Below are 24,443 nucleotides of genomic sequence, written 5' to 3'. Positions count from 1 at the left end.
ACGCATACATTTTAATGTCTTTTTTTCGCTACAACACGCCAGTACCTTCTAGCGCTGCAGTTGAAAGAATGTTTTCAATGGGCAAAGACATATTGGAACCAAAACACAGCAAAATGTCAGATGAACACTTTCAGATGCTTGTGTTTCTTCGTGGAAATTCAAAATAAAACTTGTTTGTTTCGAGTGGTTTATACCGTGTGAATGTTTGGCACCTATCAAACAAAATTAATTTACGCTAGTGTATGCGCTGACGTTGACGCCGCCAACTTTATTACAAGTTGCGTTGACGCATACGGCGTATGTTTTTTCGAACGTTTGCGTTTACGCTGACGGCGTCAATATTTTTTGTATGCGCGTACATCACTGCATGTGGTGAATGTCATCGGTCATGTTCAAATTCGTCATTAGGCCTAATGGAAGACATTGACTCTGATGATGATGCCTTGGTTTGAACTAATAATTGTTTGATAAAATTAGATCTTTTACAGAACTAAATTGTGCGAATTAGGTTAAACGATAAGGAAAAACGAAAATTTTTGAGACTCATGGCGGCCATTTTAATTTTAAATTTTGTTATAAAATTTTATTAAGACAAATTTTTATCTCATTTTTCAACTTTCCAGTGTCTGTTTATAAATTCCTTGTACCAGAAATATAGAACGAGCTCTTTTACAGAACTAAATTACATGAACAGACATAACTCAGCAACAACACTACATTTAACATTATAAAAACAAAAAACAAAAAGCGAACGTTTTCGGCTAGTCATATAGCCCTTTTCAAGCCTATAAGAAAATACATTATTAAAAGAAATGCTAAAGAATCATATAGTATCACAGCAAAAATATGGTCAAAGCTAAACATTTGAGAAACTGCCTCGCTCACACAAAATGATAACTGAAAATTACACAGCACAACGGGTCAAGTATTTCAGAGGTAAAATTAATTGATTGTTCAGACAAGGACTCAGGCAAATTACGCAAGAAAGACAGAAGCACAAGAGATAGTGGCACAAAACAAAGTAAATGCGAGAAACACAAGACGTGATAATTCAATCAAAAAACTGCTAAAAGGTAAGAAGCTCCGCAAGCAAATAATTGCCTGTTGAGCCCTGGGTTTAAAGATTTGATGATCAATGCCTCGTGAATCTTGGTGTCGAATTTGAAAGACTGCAAAGACGGTTTATTGTTAGAGCACGATTGGCAGTTTCTAATATGGTCTTTAATTGCACTGTGCAATTAAAGACCATATTAGAAACTGCCAATCGTGCTCTAACAATAAACCGTCTTTGCAGTCTTTCAAAATTGTTCGTAAGTGTTTGTCCGAATTCGACACCAAGATTCACGAGGCATTGATCATCAAATCTTTAAACCCAGGGCTCAACAGGCAATTATTTGCTTGCGGAGCTTCTTACCTTTTAGCAGTTTTTTGATTGAATTATCACGTCTTGTGTTTCTCGCATTTACTTTGTTTTGTGCCACTATCTCTTGTGCTTCTGTCTTTCTTGCGTAATTTGCCTGAGTCCTTGTCTGAACAATCAATTAATTTTACCTCTGAAATACTTGACCCGTTGTGCTGTGTAATTTTCAGTTATCATTTTGTGTGAGCGAGGCAGTTTCTCAAATGTTTAGCTTTGACCATATTTTTGCTGTGATACTATATGATTCTTTAGCATTTCTTTTAATAATGTATTTTCTTATAGGCTTGAAAAGGGCTATATGACTAGCCGAAAACGTTCGCTTTTTGTTTTTTGTTTTTATAATGTTAAATGTAGTGTTGTTGCTGAGTTATGTCTGTTTATGGTTTAAAAGAGTTACCTCTCTACCCAAATTGTATTATAAATTACATGAATTAGGTGAAAAGATACGTTAAAATGAAGATTTTTGGGACACATGGCGGCCATTTTGTTTTTACCCCCAAAAAGGGGTGTTCCACTAAATTTTTCGCAGCAGATTTTTAGTATGTTATTCTGTATGATGTAAGCTTTCAGAAAATGTATGGGTCAAAACATTTGCAATTAGTGGTCGGTCAAACCCTATTTTGAGCCGTATTGACTGGACTATTATTGGTAAAACTGATCGAGAGCAAGTATCCAGGAAGAGAACTAATGAATCCAATTTGTTGGAATATGCGAATCATAACAGACATTCAGGATCGTTTAATGATGTTGAAATATGCGCAGGGAATGACCGTTTATCTGCGAACAGGATGGTCTTGTCTTGTTTTTCGTCTTTCTTTGAAACAATGTTCAAAATTGAAATGAAAGAAAAATATCAGAGTTCCATTGAAATCCATTGTGTAGATGGAAATTCGATGAAAAGTCTGATTGAATTTATTTACACTGGAGACATTGATATCAACAGCGAGAATGTTTGTGATTTGATTGCAGCATCCAATTACTTACAAATTGATGATGTGAAACAGTTTTGCTTTGATTTTGTGAGTGAAGCTCTTAGTCCAAACAACTGTTTTATTGTTCTTGCTATAGCAGAACACTTCCAAAATAATTCATTGAAAACTGAACCTGCCGAAATCATTGCTAGAAATTTTGATGCAGCATCAACTACAACTGAGTTTAAAAGTTTCACTGCAAAAGATTTGAGAAATTGCATTTCAAAACAAAATCGATCCATTGTCCATGAAGCTTCAGTATTCACTGCAATATTGGGATGGATCAAACATGATGAAAGAAATCGTGCCAATGAGTTTCCTGAGCTTTTGAAACTTGTAGATCTACACAAACTCCCACCACCATTTTTTGATGAAATTTCGAAAGAGGGCTTGGTGACACAAAATCATGAATTGTGTTTGTTGTTGTTTCAAGCACAAAGTAGAGCTTTCAAAATTTTTCGATTGGACAAAAACACCAGAATATTAAGCTTAGGTGGAACTGGAATGTTGTCCAAAGTAATTGAAGTTTATAATTGCAATGGTGAACCACCACTTACCTTCCCTGATTTACCAGGTGACCGATATTGTGGTTGTGCTGTTGCAATGAGCGACCATTTGTATTACCTTGGCGGTGACGAATACCTTGATGAAAAATTTGGCTTTGAAGCCTGTTCAGTTTGGCGAATGGATTTATCTCAACAGCCATTGAAGTGGAAAGCAGTGACATCAATGAACAAAAAAAGAACTGCAATGGGAGCGACTGTACTGAATGGAAATCTTGTTGTTGTTGGTAGCGAAAAAGAACCAGGAGAATGTTATTCATCGATCACCAATTCATGGCAAGACATTTCTCCGTTACAACAGAGCAGAGAAGGCAATGCACTTGTCGCTTGTACAGGTCATTTGTATGCAATTGGTGGACATGGCAATGATGAATATTTATCTTCTGTTGAGTGTTTGCTGAGTGGTGAAGGGAAATGGAAATATGTAAGTTCTATGCAAACATCTCGACGATGGCTGGCGGCTGTTTGCTGTGACGGGTACATTTTTGCAATTGGCGGGCAAGCTGATTCTGATGATGGCACTGTACTAAAAAGTGTTGAAAAGTATGATCCATCTATTGATAAGTGGACTTATGTCAGTGAGTTCAATATTGATCGAATTGGTTTTTCAGCTTGTGTTTTGAAAGGAAAGATATTTATTGTCGGGGGGACGAATGAAAACAATTGCAACGTTAAAGAAATAGAATGTTATGATCCTCAGATCAATAAATGGATTATTGTTGGAAAAACTGACGAGGAACTGTTTTTTCACTCTGTTGTTGCTATCTAACTGTCGTTTCTGGAATGCATACTGCTTCTAGATTGCAGAACTTATTGGTGCTTTTTTATCATCTGTGGAATGCTTGCAAAGTGGTGAAGGAATATATTATGTTGGCAGTTCTAAGCAAACTCCACGACGATGGTTTGAAGCTGTTTGTTGTGATGGATATATTTGCGCAATTGGTGCATGAGCTGGTGATACCACGAATATTGCACTAAAGAGTGTTGAAAACTAAACAACTCACTGAAAACTTAAAGTGTTGAAATTATTGCTAGAAATTGAGCAAATATACGAAGATAATATCGCTTGGCTTTGAACGGTGTTCGATAAAGTGATATCAGCATATCTCCAAGATCTACTCCACCCATGTGCTTGTTGTAATGTTTTATTACAGCTGGTATACGCACAACTACAGAGGTTTTCTGTTTTTTATCATACCTGTTGGCGGTGCTAAGAGGCTGAACACCCATGAATGAGCTGGCCATAGTGACAATTTTGCTGTCAACCCATTTCACAACTGTCAGTCTTGTTCTTTCGTCAGTCTGGCAGTCATATGATCCACGGCCTTCTTTTTTCAGCACCTTCTCGCTTTTTAGTTTACAATCTCGTAACCGGTTACTTCTCATTGTGCCAAGAGTCTCTAATTTTTTTGACTTTAGATACTCCATCAATTCCAAGGAGCTAAAAAAATTGTCAAAGAATACCGCAGAGTGTAGTCCATCAGGAATTGTCTTGCAAAGTACAGTGACAAATTGAGCTGATTTGCATAATTTTTGTTCTTCCTCTTCAAAGTTCACATTCCAAAACGTGGAAGAGCCAGCATATGGAAGGAAATCGTATACAATTCCAGAAACACCGGCTCTAACAAAAAATTTGAACCCCCACTTTTTTGGTTTGTTTTTTATGTACTGTCGCAAATTACCAGCTCGTTTACTTTTATATGGAATCATGGCCTCATCTACAGAATAATCCAACTCTGGTTCAATTTTCAAAATATTTTGTCGCATCGCATCTAAAATTGGTCTGACTTTGGCATATCGATCCTCTGGGTTGAGCACTGAGTTGTCGGTGAAATGGATGTGCCTACGAATTTGTTCAAATCGCTTCAAACCCATGCGTCCTGCAACATCATCCAGTCGAGAAAGTTAATTCCAGTAATCACGATATGCTGTAAATTTATACACGCCCATTTTGATCAACATACCTAAAAATGTTTTCATTTCCATAGCATTTGTATTGATGGAAGTACCATTACACTGTACAGAGTACAAATTTGTTTGCTGGACTATCATCGCAATTATGTCATCTCCAAACAAATTGCTAAAATAGTGCATTGAATCAAAGACCTTTTCTGGAACGCTATGCTGTATATTGATATCCGATCTGTCTACGATGTCATGGTCATTAGATGTCCAAAAATATTGGTTTCAATTTGACCTCCGGTTGCCACCTTGATTGTTGGTGGAGTGTGATCTATCACCTGTCGATGTGCTGGGTTGTGGTTCTGCATCATTATCACTACTATCCTCTTCACTTTCTAAAACATCATCATTAGCTATAAGACTATCGACCGGTGGAATGAACTCTTCATCCTCTGATTCACAGACATTGTCATCGGAAACATCTCCTGGTAGTGGAATAACAGTAGAAATTGTTCTTCTTTTGTAGAAAATATTTGTTAGCAATGGCATGTTCTAGAATAAAAATATATTGCAATGAATGAGAAAATTGATGTGAGATATTGAGGTACACAAAGCAGGAGCATCGTTTAAACACTCATTCAACAAACTTATGAAAAGGGAAGTAACGACCTAGAATCTTTAGCAGATTAAAATCTCTATCTTTCATAAATAGGCTGAGGTCTTTACAAAACAAACCGATGATGAAATGATAATTTTTGCCACTGAATGCACTTTAGCCAAAGCATTTTTGTCATTTTCATTGCAAATAATTCCACGATGTCACGCCTATTGTGTCACATGGCCCTCTTTATATACCTCGACATTTCGAATTCTAGCAAAAAAAGCTTTTGTATACCTCAATAATGCTTTTCATTTAGAAAAGTTTTTGTAGATGAAAAATTTGTAGATGAAACTTTGTTGCATTTGGTTCTGTCAATATGTGGTACCATTTCAGGAGTTGTCATAAAAATGTTTGACATCATCATAAATTACAAATTACCCAAGAATATTTTAAGTGCCCTTAGCGCTTTCCTGACAGTAGTCAGTTGTTGTGGAAAATTTTTGAATCGTTATTGTAAGATTTTTTCTGGACATTCTTTGACACCAAACAAATTGCTATTTCACATGGCTACGTTTATAGTATATATCAGAGAATGAAAGATTGCAATGGTGTTTCCAATGTTTTTCTGATTGTTTTTTTTTTATTCATACTGTTGCTTTATTTAAATTATTTATAACAGATAAAATAACGTGACTTCTCCACCTCATACGCAAGAAGAAGATTTAAATTACTATTGATGCTACTTAAAATCATCTGCTTTCTGATTAAATGTTTGCATGTTTTATTTTGTATTTTGTTAATTTTATGTTGCAGCTAGGTTGTAATTGCCATTCAGAATTTTAAGCAGTTTGAAAAGGTGATTGATTTATGAAAATGTCCTTTTCACTTGTGGGGAGAACTGATCTAGAACAAGTATCCAGGACGAGAACAAATGAATCCAATTTGCTGGAATATGCGAATCAGAACAGACATTCAGGATCGTTTAATGATGTTGAAATATGCACAGGAAATGATCGTTTTCCTGCAAACAGGATGGTCTTGTCTTGCTTTTCATCTTTCTTTGAAAAAATGTTCAAAATTGAGATGAAGGAAAAATATCAGAGTTCCATTGAAATCAACTGTATAGATGGAAATTCAATGAAAAGTCTGATTGAATTTATTTACACTGGTGACGTTGATATCAACAACGAGAATGTTTGTGATTTGATTGCAGCATCCAATTACTTACAAATTAATGAGGCGAAGCAGTTTTGCTTTGAATTTGTGAGTGAAGCTCTTAGTCCAAACAACTGTTTTATTGTTCTTGGTGTAGCAGAACATTTTCAAAACAATTCACTGAAAACTCAAACTGTTGAAATCATTGCTAGAAATTTTGATGCAGCATCAACTACAATTGAGTTCAATAATTTTACTGAAAAGGAACTGAAAAATTGCATTTCAAAACAAGATCGATCCATTGTCAATGAAGCCTCAGTATTCACTGCCATATTGGCATGGATCAAACATGATGAAGGAAATCGTGCCAGTGAGTTTCCTGAGCTTTTGAAACTTCTTGATTTTTACAAATTTCCACCAAAATTTCTTAAACATGTTGTTTGTACTGAAAAGTTAGTCATGCAAAATCTTGAGCTAAGTAAAATGTGTCTTCAAGCACAAAGCAAAATAATTGATGATTTATTGCAAACAGACAGAAACACCAGAATATTGAGCTTAGGTGGAACCAAAACGTTGTCCAAAGTAACTGAAGTTTTTAACTGCAATGATGAACCACCACTTACCTTTCCTGATTTACCGGATGGTCACCATGGCGGTTGTGCTGTTGTAATGCGTGGCCATGTGTATTATATTGGGGGAGAGAATCATGACGATGATGACAAAGAAGATGAAAACATTTTAACATCTTCATTTTGGCGGATGTGTTTATCTAGTCAGAAATTGAAATGGGAGGAAATCAAAAATATGAGCAAAGAAAGGCCTTACGTGGCTGCCAGTGTTTTTGATTCTAATCTGGTTGTTGTTGGTGACAAGGAACCCGGAGAATGCTATTCATTATTTTCTAATTCATGGCAAGACATACTACCTCCATTGCAACATAGCAGAGAAGATAATGCACTCGTTTCTTGTGAAGATAGTGTCGTGAAGTTCTGTTCTGTTGCTTAAAGCTTTGTGATGATTGCAGCGGCGCCGCTGACGTGTAAGGTCGCGTCTTCCTTTACACCTTTGTTGAGTTACCATTAACACGCTGCTTGGGTTGAAGTAGGGTGGTGCTAGTATAGTTTTCTGTTGCTGTTACGTGAAGGTATATTTATGTTCTGCTATGTTTTACAGACGCAGTGCCTATTTAGTTTATTAAAGCCATTAAATGGTGTCATCTACTTTTGTTACTTAATTCTATTCGTTACAATTTAATAAACTAACAAGCTCAACATATTGACAGCTTTCCTTACTGCAAACACTTACAAAACTGTGTCTGAGGCCGACAATTTTGACGATGCAATTACAGCTCTCAAAAACTTGTACGTCAAGCCAAGGAACGAGATCTATTTGCGACATCTGCTTGCTACTGCACAACAAAAAGACGGTGAGTCAATTGACGAATTTGTTTCGCGTCTAAATAATCTGAGCCGAAATTGCAACTTTGTCCCCGTCAATGCAGTAGCTTATAGAGACGACATGAAGAGAGACTCCTTAATCAGTGGGATTTCGTCCACACTCATAAGACAGCGTCTTCTCGAAAATCAGACTTTAACTTTTGATCAAGCTTACGCCAAGGCTCGAGCTCTAGAATTGGCAAAAAGCACGTCCGAAACGTATTCTCACCACAACATGTGTGCTGTGCAAAGTTGTTCAACTGAGCTGCCGACAGTTCGACATGAGTACACTCAAAGTAAAGGCGAAGATTCGTCCAGCCAGGATCGCACAACCGCAGCAATAAGACAAACTAAAAAACACATATCGAACAAGTTTACATGCTTTTTTTGTGGTAGTCGTAATTGGCACCGCAGAAATCAATGTCCTGCATAAGACGAAAAATGTGATTATTGTGGCAAAACTGGCCATTATGCCAAGTGTTGCTTAAGTCGTAAGGGTGTTGTTACAAGCAATTGCATAAACTCACCTCGTCTAGCTTCAATGTCTACACTGCATTCTACATTTTCTAAACATGTTGTAAGTGAAGTGAAAATTAACGATGCCTTCGCTAACGCTTTAATCGATACTGGAAGTACAAACAGTTATTTAAGCAAGACCTTTGTGGACAAAAACCACATTAAATATACGTCTCTTCGTTTCGTTGCAAACATGGCTAACACTTCGTTAAAAACCGACATTTATGGTATTTGTAATGTTAAACTGTAATTTGCCAATCACTTTTATGAACAGGCAGAATTTCTTATTATGCCGGAATTGGTTTCTGACGCAATCATAGGCGATGATTTACTCGAACGCCATAAAAGAGTAACTTTTCAATTTAATGGTAATTTGCCTGAACTTTTTGTGTCATCTGTTATGCCTGCAGCACAAGTCGAATATCCTGAGTTGTTTTCACACTTGCTACCTACATGCAAACCAATGGCTGTTAAAACTCGTAAATTCTCATCGGCTGACCAAGAACTAATTCGAATCGAAACGGAACGATTATTACGCGAAGGCCGCATAGAGAAAAGCAATTCCCCATGGAGGGCCCAGCCCTTGATCGTCGACAATGGTAATGGAAAGAAGAGGATGTGCATTGATTACAGCCAGACAATCAACTTGTATACCTTGCTGGACGCTTACCCTTTGCCATCCATTGAATCCATAGTAAATGAAGTTGCCAAGTGGAAGTATATATCCACATTAGACTTAAAATCTGCGTACCATCAAATACCAATTTGCCCCAAAGATCGCCGTTATACCGCATTTCAGTCGTCGCACGAGCTGTACCAATGGAAATATTTACCATTTGGATTGACAAACGCGGTACCCGCGTTTCAACGAGTAATTAACAACTTTATTGCAAAACACAAATTAAAATGCGTGAATGCCTACTTGGATAATATCACCGTGGAAGGAATGACACAACAAGAGCATGATAACAATCTCGCAGCACTACTCAAAGCTGCTAAAGAAGATCACTTTACATTTAATGAAGCAAAAAGTTTGTACAACCGCACTGAAGTTTGTTTGTTGGGTTACCAAGTTGGAGCTGGAATTATAAAACCAGATCCCCAACGTATCAAAGCATTGCAAGATTTGCCGGTACCAACAACAAAGAAAGAATTGCAGCGAATCATGGGATTGTTCGCCTACTACGCCAAATGGATCTCTAACTTCTCTGCAACAGTTAGGCCACTCGTGCAAACAGAAAAATTGCCTTTAAGTTGTGAGGCTTTGGCTGCCTTGAACAAACTGAAAACGAAGTTAACCCATGCTTCTTTACAACCAATCGACGAATCTATTCCTTTTACTGTAGAAACAGATGCTTCAGACTTTGCCATTGCCGCAACATTAAATCAAAACGGCCGTCCTGTAGCATTTCACGCGCGAACCCTATCAACTTCGGAGCAAATGCATTCAGCAATTGAAAAGGAAGCCTACGCAATTGTAGAAGCATTAAGAAAGTGGAAGCATTTACTGCTGGGAAGACACTTTAACTTGATTACGGACCAAAGAAGCGTTTCCTTTATGTTCGATTTAAAACATCCTTCCAAGGTAAAAAATGATAAAATACAACGTTGGCGTTTGGAACTTTCCCCTTATAACTTCTCTACCGTTTACAGACCAGGAAATAAAAACACTGCACCTGACACCTTCTCTAGAGCAACATCGGCATCTGTGACAACAACATCAGAAGCCGCTTTAAAATTGCTACATGAATCACTTTGCCATCCTGGTATTACACGATTGTGGCATTATATAAAAACGAAAAACCTTCCTTATTCTTTGGAAGCCGTGAAAGCCGTCGCAATGCAATGCAAAGACTGCGCCGAAATTAAAGCAGCTTTTTACAAGCCCAAAGAGCAACAACACCTCATCAAAGCAACCCAACCTTTCGAAAGAATCAGTATGGATTTTAAAGGTCCTGTAGCATCTGCCACCAAGAACAGATACTTGTTGGTGATCGTGGACGAATTTTCTAGATTTCCCTTTGTATATCCGTGTGCCGACATGAAGGCATCTACTGTTATCGAAAAATTATGTGATTTATTTTCCGTGTTTGGATTTCCGTCGTATGTCCACACCGACCAGGGTGCAAATTTTATGTCGAGCGAACTGAAAGAGTGGCTGCATGGAAAGGGTATTCCGACCAGTCGGTCTACTAGATACAACCCTCGAGGCAATAGCCAAGTGGAACGATATAACGGCATAGTGTGGAAAGCTATTCTTTTGGGACTGCGAGTCAAAAAACTACCCGAGACTTTGTGGGAAAACGTGTTACCCGATGTATTACATTCGTTACGTTCACTTTTATGTACTGCTACAAACTGCACTCCCCACGAGCGTATGTTTTATCATTCTCGTAAGTCTTCAAATGGGGTATCGATGCCTGCCTGGCTAAAACCAGGACCGGTGTATGTAAATCGTCATGTACGAAACAAGAGCGACTTATTTGTTGAAGATGCCGAGCTTATTGAAGCTAACCCCCAATACGCTCACGTACGCCTCAATGATGGACGTGAAACTACTGTATCATTGCGTGACTTAGCACCTAATCCTAAACAGATTACCACCACTCATGATGACGAAACGCTAACGGAGCCATTAGAAATTGATTTTGGAATGTTGGAATCAGCTCAACCTCGCTTGGATCCTGCTCCAATTTTACAAAATGTCGAATCTTCAGAAGCTGGTCCTACCAATCCTGAACAAAACTCATCGTTACGTCGCTCCACACGAACACGCCGTCCTGTTGTGCGCTATGGCTTTGATACGTGACTTAGTTTTTGCAATTTATGTATTTATTTACTGGGTTTGGCTTGAATCCTTGTACTTGTTATAATGCCGTGATGTAATTTATGTAGTGTCGAGTTTTCCATTTAACCGGGGGTGAATGTCGTGAAGTTCTGTTCTGTTGCTTAAAGCTTTGTGATGATTGCAGCGGCGCCGCTGACGTGTAAGGTCGCGTCTTCCTTTACACCTTTGTTGAGTTACCATTAACACGCTGCTTGGGTTGAAGTAGGGTGGTGCTAGTATAGTTTTCTGTTGCTGTTACGTGAAGGTATATTTATGTTCTGCTATGTTTTACAGACGCAGTGCCTATTTAGTTTATTAAAGCCATTAAATGGTGTCATCTACTTTTGTTACTTAATTCTATTCGTTACATATAGTTTATATGCAATTGGTGGATATAGCAATGGTGAATATTTATCATCTGTTGAATGCTTCAAAATTGGTGAATGTAAGTGGAAAGAAATTAGACCCATGCATGCTCAACGACGATGGCTGGCAGCAGTCTGCTGTGATGCATTTATTTATGCCATGGGTGGACAAACTGGTGAAAGTGATGATACTACTCTAAAAAGTGTTGAAAAGTATGATCCGTCAATCGATGCGTGGAGTTTTGTCAGTGAGATGAACTTTCATCGAGCTGCTTGTTCAGCTTGTATGTTGAAAGGAAAAATATATGTTGTTGGTGGAGTTGATGAAGAAGGTTGGGTTGTTCAAGAAATAGAATGTTATGATCCATTGTTCAATAAATGGACCGTTGTTGGAAAAACTGGTGATGAATTGTTCAATCATTCGATTGTTGCCATCTAGATCATTGCGTTATTGTGATTTATGCATAATGTTTTGTTGTAGTGTGATTTCACTTCCATAGATTGCTACGCCAAGCTACGGCCTTGTGCCGACAAATATCCGTGACGTCACTTGGCCAGGCCCAACTGCTTGTTTCTAATCTCCATGTCGCTGCAGCAGATGAGGTTTATTTACCAATCAGAAGGCAAAATGTATATCAGCTGATTGCAGTCATGTGACTCATGCACGTTAGAAAGTAAATTAAATAAATGTTTTCCCATCGCCAGCGTGACCTAGAGGGTTAGGGAATAATCAGTTCGATGACGTGGGTTTGATTTCCAGCCACGCCATTACTTTTTTTCCTTTTCTATTTACCAACCACAATTCAAAGCAAGAATTTACTTTTTGGCTGAATGCTAGAAAGGTCAATATTAAAGTGGCTACCAGTCAAAATACCCCATCTGCTGCAATGACCTACAGATTACAAATACGCGGCCCGACAAGATGCTTGCATTGAGCGTGACAAAACTAATGAAACATAAGACCTTTTACAATGATTTTGATTAGAAAATACTACTTAAAGCAGTTTTAACTGAGGTCTTCCTACGAGTTGTAATGCCTCAAAGAAGTTTGTATTGTTGCGTTGTAATGTTGAGAGCAGATTCATATAAAACAAAATGTTTGATTTTCTAATCCAATATTGTTTGATTGTGTCGTTTCGATACAACAAATTTTGTTGCAATTTATATAGGCGAGTATTTGTAGAACTGAATTGACATTTTCAATCTGCCTAGATCTCATCCAATCTCTCTGAAATTTAGTTTGCATTATTTTTTTGTTTTCTTTAAAAAATTACCACTGGAAAAAAGAGGCTTGTTCTCCACACCTCAGGGCGCCTGCAACTTCCTAATTCCTAATGTTCATAGTCCATACCAATGTTGATCATTGTAACAACGTTTGTCAACATATCATAATGACCAACAACCATGGCTTAAAGCTCATAGAAGTTTCTCACTTGGGCTTCCATTCTCACCTAAGTATGCATCGTTTTACCTTGTTGGTTTATGTTGGTCCACAAATTAATAGATGGAACATTGTAGGAAAAACCGACGACGAACTGTGCAATCACTCAATTGTTGCCATCAAGTCTTTTGTTTTCATTGTTTATCACATTATCTAAATCTATCACTGAAACTGAAATATAACACTGGCCAACACATTTTTTTATGGCGGAAGTGTTTCATCGATTTTAGACTGAATCCAAAAATGAAGTTGTTTTTTTCGAGTTAGTTTTTGAGATATTTTCAAATGTTAGGTTCAGAAATGTTCATAAATAACCAATTACTTACAAATTGATGATGTGAAACAGTTTTGCTTTGATTTTGTAAGTGAAGCTCTTGGTCCAAACAACTGTTTTATTGTTCTTGGTGTAGCAGAACACTTCCAAAACAATTCACTGAAAACTGAAAGTGTTGAAATTATTGCTAGAAATTTTGATGCAGCATCAACTACAATTGAGTTTAAAAGCTTCAATGAAAAAGATGTGAGAAATTGCATTTTTAAACAAGATCGGTCCATTGTCAATGAAGCCTCCTTATTCACTGCCATGTTGGGATGGATCAAACATGATGAAAGAAATTGTGCCAGTGAGTTTCCTGAGCTTTTGAAACTTATAGATCTTAACAAACTTCCACCACCATTTTTTGAAGAAGTTGTTTTGAAAGAAAACTTAGTGATGAAAAACAATGAATTGTGTCAGTTGATGTTCCAAGCACAAAACAAACTTGTTCAAAACTTGATGCAAACAGACAAGAACAAAAGAATATTGAGCTAAGGTGGAAGTGAGACATTGTCGAAGGTAACTGAAGTTTATAATTGTTATAATGAACCACCACTTACCTTCCCTGATTTACCAGATGGTCGAGACTTTGGTTGTGCTGTTAAAATGCGTGGCCATTTGTATTATATTGGTAGGTTGAAGGATAAAGACAAGGACACAGTTTGGCGGTTGACTTTATCTGAACAGCAATTGAATTGGGAAGAAATGAAGTCAATGAATAAGAATAGAAGTAACATGGGAGCAACTGTATTTGATGGGAACTTAGTTGTTGTCGGAGGCCAAACTCCTGGGGAATGCTATTCATCAGTTTCCAATTCATGGCATGACATATCTCCATTGCAACAAACCAGATATACAAATGCACTTGTTGCTTGCAAAGGTGGTTTGTATGCAATTGGTGGATGGCGTAATGGAGAATATTTGTCATCTGTTGAATGTTTGCAAAGCGGAGAAAGAAAATGGAAAGTTGTAAGTCCCATGCAAACTCCACGACAATGGCTGGCAGCTGTTTACTGTAATGAGTATGTTTACGCAATTGGTGGGCAAGCTGGAGAAAGTGACAATACTGCATCAAAAGTGTTGAAAAATATGATCTATCCATTGATGCATGGTCTTAGGTCAGTGAGATGAATTTTCATCGAGCTGCTTGTTCAGCTTGTGTGTTGAAAGGAAGAATATTTGTTGTTGGTGGAGTTGATAGAAAAAGTTTTGCAGTCAAAGAGATGGAGTGTTATGATCCACAAATTAATGAATGGAGCATTATTGGAAAAACTGATGATGAACTATATAATCATTCGATTGTTCCCATTTAAATTTTTCGTCAATTCGCTTCCTTCCGTATTTGGTTGGAATCCAAATATATTTTTAACTCTAATTTCACTTGTGTTTCGTTGCTGATGATAGCTTGTAATTCCTATCATCAGTAAGTTTTCAGCATTATTTGAAAATACTATTTAAAGCATTTGGAAACGTGAAGTCGTTCTCCAAATTAAAATATCACTAACGAAATGATTAAAATGTGTTTTGTTTGGTCGTAATGAGTCAGAGCAGATTAACTGGGTACAAAAAGGTTGAGTTTCCAAAACAATATTATTTAGTTGTGTCATTTTGGACGTATTTAACTGTTCGATTTGTTTACATTTCTTGCTTCCGATTTTAACATTTGCGTCCACTGAAAGAAAAAAAACTTGTTCTCCACACCTCAGGGTGCAACATCCTAAATGAAGTTATTTTGTAATGACTCTATAGTAGGGTGTTTTTAATTTTCTCATATCGTAAGTTTGATTTGTACAGGGCACCAGGTTGTTACAATTGGTAAGAAAACAATGTCTTTCAAATTTCAAGAAATTATTTCAACATTTACAACTTGCGCAAGGAGGTTGAAAAATTCGCAAAATCAATAAAACAAGCAACTTTACAACACGCAACCAAATAACCAGCTGTATTCAGTACTTTTAATATGCACGCATTTCGGGCACGTTTATAGGATAACAAAGCAAATATAGCAACAAAGCAACTATTCCTCTAACAACTTTTACACCGTGTTTCACCCATAACCGAGATGATCAGAAGCAGTGGCGTATTTAGAAAGCATACTAGGGGGGGGGGGGCAATACATTGTGTCAGTCAGCCGTGTAGCGGTCCACAATCGCCAAAAATACCGTCATATGATATTTGAACGGCCCCATACTTTAAATCAAGAGCGATTCCGCAGAAGTAAGTTACTGTTCCAATGAATGAACCAACAACAGATATCAAACACTTAAGAACATAAACAAGAATTTAGTCCTTCCGACCTCGAATACCTTTTGAACATTCTCGGCGATTCGCAATGACAGCCATCGCATTAAACTTACAGTTTGCGCTTGGCAAATATGTCAATGACTGCATCATACTCGAGTACAATATCCTTGTTTAAATACATCTGAGCTAGACCATCCAAACATGGCTTTTAATTTTTTTTGGCTACGGGAAATTTTCTTCGATGATGCTCCACTACCTGCAGAACGTACTGTTTCTGCTCCTCATCTCTAGTCAATGTCGAATTGAACTCTGTCATAAGCGCCACTCCTCGTTCTGCCAAATCGTTAGTCACCCTCAGGGCAGAAACTGTTTCCTTGGCACTTTGGTACGCCTCATTTTCAGCCCAGTATTTAGAATCAAGGGTTAAGAAGCTTTTGTCTAGACCAAGTATTGTGAATAATCGTTCAGTTGCAGTAGTGCAGAAATCAGACAGTTTTCTCTCAGCAATATCGGGTAGGTACCACGACCCGGTTTGGCGGATCTTCGGATCCATGACTGTTTGCCATACTGCGAACCATTTCCCTCTTATCAATGTCAGTGACTCTGCTGTCAAACAGTGCAAAGGCAATGAGACCTTCCGACAAGTACCACAGGTGTCTGGAGTAAGCCTTGAAGGCTAATTGAGATACTTCTCCATCAGCATACGTTGTTAAGTTCTTCATAAAATTCAGGTCGTTGAGAGGTGCCTGTATGGCTGAATCACAGCTGTACCAGTGGCCTATGTAAACACTCACAATAAATAAGCACATGCGTAGCAATGGATTGGACGTTTTGGGCTGCGTCTGTCTTCGGCCAGTGGTACGAAGGTCCAGTTGGAATTGCTTCCTGAACAGCCATACTTTAAGGGAATATATCGCTCGTGCCATCCATCTGGCTCGATGAAGTGCACCAGGGTGACGGAATTTAACACCTCTCTTCGGCACTCCTCCGAGAAATATGATGCTGAGTTCTAATAATTCAGCGTAATCGTCCCGAGGATGATTGAGATCTAGCTTGTCGCCGCTAACTTCAGGATTTCTGCGCGGACAGGTTGTAACTGATCAGAAACAGTAGGATCGTCCAGAGATGTGCTGAAGTTTGCTTGATCTATATTTGGCCAGAAGTCGCGGAACCGAGCGAATAAGTCGATGACTGGGGACTTAGAAACAGCATCTACCAGAGAGAAAACTTTTTCAAGGACAATCTCCAAGGAAATGACCTGAACTGCTATCTACCAGCCAAATTTTATCTTTAGACCTTGTCACAGCCATTGTACAACCGCAAATTGTTAGTAAACTGAAATAAATGCAACAGCACAACAGACATGACAGTGTAATTTTTGTAGTTTTACGAGGTGTTGCAATTGTGACGTAACAATGGTTTATTTGTTCTGTGAAGTAACGTAGCCTACAAGTACCGGTAATTGCTTATATTCCGCTGCTAGATTATAGGCTAAACAACCTAAGCTTCAGCTTCCTTGCGCAAGTAGTAAATGTCGACGGATTTCAACAAAAATTTGCCAAAAGGATTTTTTTACTGAAAGGAAATGAACACCACCCTGTACATTAATATTAACAATGGTTAGAATTTTGCGTATTACGCTAAAAACACCCTACTCTATAGTCTATATTCATCGTTTGGTTCATGAACTAGTAGACGAAAAACTGCAGCTTCGAGTTATGTGCAACATTCTAGTCGTAATATTCAAAATTTCTAAAATTAGTTTTAATTGTACAAAGTTCTAAATCAAATTGTTTAATCTACTCTAAGTTTATATCGCATATTGACTATTATTCATGTAGCCTTTCGATACAGTGTTTTAACCACTGAATTCAAAATAGACATTTAGTCTCTTTAGAGTTTTTAATTCAAAATTAGGTTGAGTTGTAAATATATGATTTTCTTTCTCAATGTCTCAATAACTTGAAATGCAACTTGAAATCATCTGCTTTCTGACTAACTGCTTGTTTTTTTGTTAATATGTTAATATGCGGCACCATTGAGCAGTTGTCATAAAAAATGTTTAATACTATTGTGAAGTACATTTGCCGAGAAAGTTTTGAAGTACCATTACTAGTTTGTTGCAAGAAGTCAGTTGTTTTCAAATTAATTTGAAACGTGATTCGTGCCGCCGTTCTGGAGGCGGCCGTTTCTAAGACGACCGATTCGGTGCAGACGTTCTTGAGAATCTCGCCCCGTCTTCTGTTTATTTAGAGAAAATGTAGCAATCATTTAGTTTGGAGGTTTCCATGCTTGACTTTCCATATTCAAGGAACTGAAACGGTTTGTGTTGCAGTTTCTCAGCGAGGTAAATGTGATTTAGAATCCAGCGTGGTCCAACTGCAGGCCCGCGGGCCAAAGTTGGCCTGCGAGCTTCGTTTTATTGGCTCTCGAACTGATAGTCAGCTTTGCTTTAATCTAGTAATATCACTTCTATTTTTGTTTCTTTGTTATTGTAATTGACAAGAAACTTTGTGAATGATCCTTTGTTATTCATAACAATACCGCACTTTGTTCAAAACCTTTTCCCATGGGCATGAGAGTTAGTACACAGCCCCCAGGCCCAGAGCTTCAACTCCAATTATGTGAATTTCAGAACGATCCGTTTTTGCTGTCAAAGAAAATGGAAAATCCTGCAAGCTTTTGGAAGTTAGTGTCAAAGGAGAAGTTTCCCCTTTTAAAAGATGCTGTTCTGAACCTGTAGGCCAGTGGTTCTTAACCTTTACTAACCTGCCGAACCCTTACGCTAATCTACAAGCTTTCGTTGAACCCCAAATTTTCGCTTAATCACAAAAACAAAAATTTACCACATTCAATAGTATTAGGCTACATTACTGTGTCAATGAGACTCCTGTGGTTATTTTTCTGTGACCAATAGTGAGATTCGACCCTTATCTCGGAAACAGCAATTCTCATGTCCTTTTCGCATGCAATTGCAAGCCGGTTTCGTTTTTTGCTCATTCACCAGAATAGAAAACACATGCTTGCATAAATAAGTGGTTACGAATAGCATGAGAACTTCAAGGGCAACTTTTGTAAAAATAAGATAACTTTCCATTTGTTGGCACCAAAATTTTTGAAGATTTGTTGTGTTGAAGTTTCTTTTTGCATCTCGTTTTCTTGAAGCTCGATAATGTCATCCAAGTATGGACTGTTTAATGTTTATATCTAATGTTGTTGAAAAAATTTGAAAATAGTAGGCTACTAAATTCCTTAAACTAAGGAAATTTCCTCAAAAGTGAGAGCCCTGCTTCTGCCGTTCCATGCAAAAAGCAAACGTGAGGAAATTCATCTTTTGAAAAAATCAAGTTCTTCTTACCGATTGTTTTTATAATGTTACGTAATAATATATATTTTTGCATTCTGTGTTGCATGCAGATTGCAGATGGCATCATTACATCACGCGTCAAACGCACAAATGTTTATTTACATCCATCATCATGTAAGCCGCAATCAAGTTTCAGCTGGACAATATTTTCCAAAAATATTCGCTGATATACCATTCAGTAGACCGTGTGTTAATGTTTCAGAGGACGTTTGCGCCTAACCCCTGAAAGAGCTTCATCGAACCCCAGGGGTTCGATCGAACCCTGGTTAAGAACCACTGCAGTGTAGGCCACTCGATGTTTGGAAGTACATACATATGCGAATGTACGTTTTCTGCAATGAACAATATTAAAACCAAAAATCGAAATCTACTTGGAAACGAGGCTCTTTACGCTTGCGTTCGCATGGCCACTACTACGATTTTCGTGGATACCAACGCTATTGTCTAAAATTAAAATCTAAAGTTGATAAAGTTAAAGATCATCCCCTTTTAGGGTGAAACAAGCTGTAGAGGTTTTAGAGAGTAGTAACTATGATGCCATAGGTTATGTATAATTTGTCAGCAATGAGCCTATGAATCGCTATTTAAAAACATTGGCCCGCAAGATAAAAAATAAATGTTTTTGGCCCGCAATGAAAAGAAGTTGGACCATGCTGATTTAGATGATGCTCACGCTATGTGTACCTTGTATTGTTATTGCGTTAACTACATTGCAAAACGCTAGTTTATAAATGTGCGAAGTGTAACGTGGTTGTTTGCATTGTGGCAGTGGAAAACGCAAGAATATTGAGCTTAGGTCGAACTGATACATCGTCCAAATTAAGTTTATAATTATTGTAATAATGAACTACCCACCACTTACGTTCCCTAATTTCCAACTGATCGAGATTGTGGTTGTTTTATTGTAATGCGTGGTTGTTTGCATTGTGGTAGTGGATAACACAAAAGCACGGGGATTTTTATGTATATCTCATATTAGTACGCGTGATGTATTGATCTATGAATTTGGTTTTGTAAAAACCCAGATTACTTATTGGCTTGCACTACATCATGACTTGTCAGTTTCAAAGTTTTATTTTCATTCTTCTTTTTTTTTCATTTCATTCATTCCGTCATGGAATTGTTTTGAACATTAAAGTTACATTTCGAGCTTGCAAACGAATTATTATTGAGTTAGCATGGCTTGAAATTTGAATGCAATTATCACTTGCAATCTTGAAGACATTAGATGTATTTGTTTGTATTGTCGCATGAAGGTATTACTACTAGACGAGTCAATATACGGGAAAAAGGCACCTAACCCCAAAAAAATTGATACAAAAGGTTTTTCAACGGATTCTGTTACCTATGGGCCTACTAAATAACATACTAAAAGTCTACCAAAATCGGACCTCCAGAAAGGGGTCATTTTCAAGATGGCGTCCAAGATGGCCGCTGGGATGTTATATTGCCTATATCTCAATGGCTATTCAAGCTAGAAAGGCGGTTTAGGTGTCTATCCCTAGGTTTTCGGGGTCAATAAATCGAATTAAATAGGTTAAATTACGATAGGCTGATTATCTACTGAGATACGTATGATTTGTATATAATATACGACCTGGGGAGCCCGGGGACATTTCGGACGCAGCGATAGGCCAACATCAGACAGAGTAGAGCACGATATTAGCAAATTCACTTGAAGCTTGAGATAAACCGCAAACAAAATCATCTTGACTTCCATTATGTAACACGAGCTTGAGAAAAGTGGTTTTCCAACATTTCAGTTTCTATACTTTTGGCAGCTTGATAAGCCGAATAGTGGTAAAATTTTCAGAGATAACTCCTCACTTTTCATCTGAATAAATTCCATATGTATTAGTGCAAAACGGTTTCCAGTACACTTTAAAATAAAACATTTTTTCGAAAACAAAACACTCGAAAATCCGTCCGTAGTATCCCCAATCTCCCCTAATAAGATGAAATTATCATAGCAGCAAATTACATGCGGCATAACAGGTACTATCTATACAGGCATCTAAGAAAAACTGCAACCAACAGGAGGCTCATACTTGGCCTCCTACAGTAGATGAATACAGGGGATTGATCTGTTCTGAAGAATGGCGTACCATTAAAGTCTGGACACAGACACATTCAGAAAATCATCGGAATTGCAACAGTAGGCTACAAAGGTATATCGTAAACCAGGGTGATCAACTCGTTTGTTGTCTTATTGCCTACGGCTGTCTCTATTCATCATCTTCCGACTCGTCTAGAAGAAACTTGTTATGTAGATTGTCACATTCTTGCAGTTGGCATGGTCCACATGCAGCGGTACATGGTAGTCCGTATTCTATACAGGAGCAGCGGAGTGTCTTACAGGCAGTGGAGCAGTTGCAATGAATGACCTTCAAGAGACTGTCTGGAGCAGCCTTCATTTTTGACAGAAGTGGGATGAGCCGATTCTTTTGCAGGTTCCACCCCCAATTCATGACATCCATACTCTCTGCTTTTCCCACCCAGACCATTATCTGGTAGTAAACTCGACGACAGTGAAATCGGGTATAGCAGATTCAGTTGGTGGCAGACGCTTAGGCGTTACAAATGATGAAGCAGAGACAACTTTCTTGCTGAAGGTGTTGTATCATATTGTCGCAACGGAATCTGTGCTCTGGCCATCAAAGAAGACAGCCATTACTTGGCACCCAAGGTCATCGAATCTCTGTGGTCTGGTTTGAGGCAGTGAATGCTTTAGCACAAGACCGAAGAACAGGATCTCCATGCACAAGTTTCCGAAAAGCAGTCTTCTTGCCAACACCGAATATCCGAGGCGTAGTGTCACAACCAGTCATGGCATGGATAAATATCAACTCAGAACACATGTCATGTCCAAAGATTTTTTTTCAAACGGTTGATGTTGTATACTTTGGTACTGCCATCAGCTTTGGACTTGTCTGACCTGAAATAAAGGCCCTTACTATCTTCTTGTGCATAGTAAACAATTAACACAAGGAGATCTATATCTTCTCCAATCAGCGTTGTTGTATGGATAAGAGATGTCTCCACTGCGGCCTTCACAAATTCTACATCAGCATCCCCAGATGCATTTACGACGGTGCAATTTTGTTCCCGAAGTTTACCACTTATCATCCAAATCAAATTTTGTTTATTGGCATCTTGTGAAAGGAACTCCTCCTTCTTGCCTGTGAACATAGTCTCCGCTGTAAAGTTGACAACGGGATGAAGATGACGTCCTCTTCTTTGATGCATGTTGTCTTCAATGGTCGACCCTTCTTCATAGCCGTCAAACACAAATAACACAATGCTCGTACCGGATCCATATTGCCGGATGGTGAAATCAGCATATGACCGTGCTATTTCACTATAGCTTTGTCCACGCTGCCATGGTATGCGGTGAAGGAGTGAACCGCCATCAAGTACGTGGCACTCCGTTTTTGGCACAGAATGTAGGATTGCATTACTTGCGTGATCACAGATCGCGTGTGCTAACTGTGACTTATCAGCTTTTCAAAATACATGTCTCGATTCAAAGAGAGCAGGAGGGAAAGAACTAAGCTCGTAACACATAACTTGCTCCAGTGATAGATGTCCAGCTTGGGAGACCACCATGAAACGTTGAAAAGGAAGTGCAGTATCAATGGTTCGATCAGGAGCGACCTTGATAGCAGATTTTTGCCCAAGGGTCTTGGCTTTATCCTTTCTACTGAATGAGTATGCGAATGCAGGTTGTCCTGTCATTTTTTGTAAGATTTTTTGTCTAACAGTCTCATATTCGTACACGTTCACACTATCATCGGCTACAACACCAGTGACAACGTTCCATAACGAAGCATCTTGCAAGAAAGGTGAACATACGACAAGTTTTGAACTGATCTTCTCCAGGTCAGCAGCGTCCCTTTTCATCCTTGCCTTTGTTGAATCCTTGTGCTGTTCAGATGTCGTGAATGATAAGTTTGTAAACTCCTGCATAGAGATGTTGTACTCTGATGTTATGGACCTGGACATGGTCCAAAGGGCTCTCTGCTTTTCATCCATTCCACTTCCGCGCGTCATACCCCCAGTGGTTTTCAACGACCTCATCAATGTTGTCTCGATGACGAGATCTGAGCTGAGGCCTGCCCAGAACTGGCTGCTGCGACGGATAACATGAAAACCCTTTTCAAACTTCCTGAATACACCTGGGTGGTTAATGTGAAGCTGTCCCATCTGTTGGATATAGAAGTATGCCGATTTCAAGTAGTTGTAATACCCAGCTGCGGCAAATATCGGCATGCAGTCACTGACAGCACGTAGGTGCATCTGCCAAGAACCTATTCGATCTGCCTTTATCAGTGACCTGGAAACTTTTACCATGCTTTGGAAATTCAGCCACAATTGACTTGTCTTGGATCTAGCACCCAGTTCTATCCTTCTTTTCTCCAGCTGTTCATTTATCTTCCTGAGGGTCGCTGATATCAATACAGTTTCTAATGCCATCTCACCGTTTGATAGTGCAATATACATCCTTTCAGACTCTTGAACAATCAATGCGAATTCGGGACTAGCATCTTCCATCTCTGATACCATCATTCGGCTAAGACATTTGTCCACAAGCAGATGACCATGGAATGCTCTCTGAACTGCTTTGCCTGTTAGCATATGGGCTACAGAATTTTCACAGTAAACTACCCCTAGAATGTCCTGAAGTCCTGTGCCGTTCATCAGTGTTCCAATCGCTCCTAGCAAAGGAACAGATTAATCCCCTGTATTCATCTACTGTAGGAGGCCAAATATGAGCCTCCTGTTGGTTGCAGTTTTTCTTAGATGCCTGTATTGATAGGACCTGTTATGCCGCATGTAGTATGCTGCTATGATAATTCCATCTTATTAGGGGAGATTGGGGATACTACGGACGGATTTTCGAGTGTTTTATTTTCGAAAAAATGTTTTATTTCAAAGTGTACTGGAAACCGTTTTGCACTAATACATATGGAATTTATTCAGATGAAAAGTGAAGAGTTGTCTCTGAAAATTTTACCACTATTCGGCTTATCAAGCTGCCAAAAGTATAGAAACTGAAATGTTGGAAAACCACTTTTCTCAAGCTCGTGTTACATAATGGAAGTCAAGATGATTTTGTTTGCGGTTTATCTCAAGCTTCAAGTGAATTTGCTAATATCGTGCTCTGCTCTGTCTGATGTTGGCCTATCGCTGCGTCCGAAATGTCCCCGGGCTCCCCCAGGTCGTATATTATATAAAAATCATACGTATCTCAGTAGATAATCAGCCTATCGTAATTTAACCTATTTAATTCGATTCATTGACCCCGAAAACCTAGGGATA

At 38.4% G+C, this 24,443-nt stretch overlaps 1 protein-coding gene across 1 annotated transcript in view; it reads left to right on the top strand.

The window, feature by feature from the left end:
* The window catches only part of LOC145776860 (kelch-like protein 25), a 115,070-nt gene that overhangs the window by 72,552 nt on the left and 18,075 nt on the right, over window positions 1–24,443 (top strand). The window lies entirely within an intron of this gene.

Source organism: Aplidium turbinatum, chromosome 9 (genome assembly GCF_918807975.1).
Source record: "Aplidium turbinatum chromosome 9, kaAplTurb1.1, whole genome shotgun sequence".
NCBI lineage: Eukaryota > Metazoa > Chordata > Ascidiacea > Aplousobranchia > Polyclinidae > Aplidium > Aplidium turbinatum.
Note: the sequence above shows the minus strand (reverse complement) of the source record. Positions and strands in the feature narration are given on the sequence as shown.